At 32.3% G+C, this 2,342-nt stretch overlaps 1 pseudogene; it reads right to left on the reverse strand.

The window, feature by feature from the left end:
• Positions 1 to 783: 783 nt before the first annotated feature.
• Positions 784 to 1,772, reverse strand: LOC122273904 (RNA-binding protein squid-like; annotated as a pseudogene).
• Positions 1,773 to 2,342: the final 570 nt, after the last annotated feature.

Here is a 2,342-nt window from a genome sequence, read left to right on the forward strand (position 1 = left end):
CTGAAAACAGGGAAAACTACTGAATCAAAACAACGCAATTCTAATAAGTTACACAAGGGCTTGCTTCACAAGAATGAACATTCACACATTCAAAATGAAACCAAAGTGTAAAGAACATTAAATATGCAAAAAGCAATAGGCAGAGGTGATTGTGGCATGAAAACATTGATGTATTTCGGAATTTCTTTGATTTCTATTTATAACTCAAAAATTTCTTATACATACAGGAGGAGAGAAAGTCTTAATGCACGTTCTTATCCCATTACTCAAAAAAAAACATTACTTAAGCATTCTACCAACATTAAAATATTAGTTCAGGACTCAATGCTTTAAACTCGATTTCAGTCTCATCTAGACTTAATTTGATTGAAAATTGATAAATTTGAAATTAAAATTTATTTTTTACTTAACATGAATAGAATTCTCACTGGCACAATAAATATAAACCCCAGCAAAAAAAGATTATAATCATTTAAGAAAACAGCGGTGGCAGTTAATCAAAAAGAAAAACAGAATTGTCAACCTACTTCAATGAAAACCGATAGATAAAACAAAAGAAAAAAAACTATTTGTTTTAAAATGTCTGGAATAAAGTGATATTTTAAAATTCAAGGAATGAACATCAATATATTTAACATATTTAAAATCTCCCTGGATTACAAAACATTCTCTTTTAATTCATAAAAACTTCATTAACCCAATTTCTCAGTACGGTCAAAACTTCTATTTAAACTAACACTAATTATACTGTGTGATGTACTGTATAACTTAAATGGTACAGTATTTGAGCAATAAAATTTAAAATTGCTCACCGTAACCACCAGTTGTTCCATATCCACCACTGCCTTGCTGATTGTAATAGCCACTGTAATCATAATTACCATATCCTCCTCCATAGCCACTGCCATATCCATAATCATATCCACCACCATAGTTTCCGTATCCACCGCCATAGCCTTGATTGTAGCCATATCCGCCAGATTGCTGTCCATACCCACCAGATCCGTATGCTCCAGGAGCATTCCAACCTTGAGGTGCAGGGGGAATAGGACCTAAATTTGAAGAGATCAAATTAAAGTAAGGACTACTCTTAAGGTAAGGTTACCAAGTTAATGCAACAAAACAATACTGACCTCCACGACCTCTGGCTCCTCTACCACGAGCAGCTCCACGGCCACCAGCAAAACCAGCTCCCCATGCAGCTCACTGGTCCGCCTCTACCACCACCTAACCTAGGATCGGGTTTATTGGTAGCTTTCTTAACATCACATTCTTTATTTCCAATCTTCTGCTTAGATTGCTTGCAAGATTGTTCACATGCATCTTCAGTTTCAAATGTAACAAAACAAAACTGTCTTCGCTGATTTTTAACTTTGTCAAATGGAAGTTCAATATTTTCAACCTAAGAATTTAACAACATATTAAACACTATTCAACTCTAGGCCAAAAAAAAAGAAAAGAAAAAGTGGATTATACTGTACCTTTCCGTATTTTTCAAAGTAAGCCCTGATGTCAGATTCAGGATAGTCAATATCTAGTCCACCAACAAAGATTTTTTTAATTCCAGGCCTTGCTTTTGCCCTCTTAGGATCGATCTGCTTTCCTTTGATATTATGAGGGACATTCTTTAAAACATTATCAACTGTCTCATCTAATGCAAATGTGATGAAAGCAAACCCTCTAGACTTTCCAGTAGCTGGATCAGTCTTGATTGTGACATCAGTCACATCACCAAATTTGCAGAAATATTCTTTAAGATCCTCTAAAATAATTTAAGTAATTTGATATAATTAGTATGTTTTAATAGTTATTTTTATTATGCTAAGATTTTTGAGCAAAGGGCTACACGCTAAAGTATTTAGACAGACACATTAAGGTAATTATAGGTGGTAATTGACAGTAATAATGTAGAAAATGTTATATAAACTTTGTTCTAGGCACTAAATTAAATACTTTGGTTTAAAATTAGAAACTGCAAAACTGATTACTTAATAAGTAAAACAATCAATTCACTAGAAAAAAAATCAGAAACTGAAATTAAAAACAATGGGAAATGCTCATTTTTAATAACATTACCAGGGGTCTGTCTAGGTTTTTCTGAAAGGTTGAAAATTTAGACATAATTTGTGAAAAATAAAAAATTGTATTTAAAAATCTTACAAAAATATTGCAAAAATATGGATTTATCGTTTTTTAAAGGATACAAAAATAAAATTTTAAGATAAAGTATTTTGTGAAACTACCATTCTTCCTAAAATTGAATTTGTGAAGGTACCGCTAAACGGTAGTAAATTCTGCCTGGACAGACCCCTGATTACATAATACAAAATCTTCAACATAAT

The sequence above is a fragment of the Parasteatoda tepidariorum genome, unplaced genomic scaffold, assembly GCF_043381705.1.
Source record: "Parasteatoda tepidariorum isolate YZ-2023 unplaced genomic scaffold, CAS_Ptep_4.0 HiC_scaffold_11269, whole genome shotgun sequence".
In the NCBI taxonomy this organism is placed as follows: domain Eukaryota; kingdom Metazoa; phylum Arthropoda; class Arachnida; order Araneae; family Theridiidae; genus Parasteatoda; species Parasteatoda tepidariorum.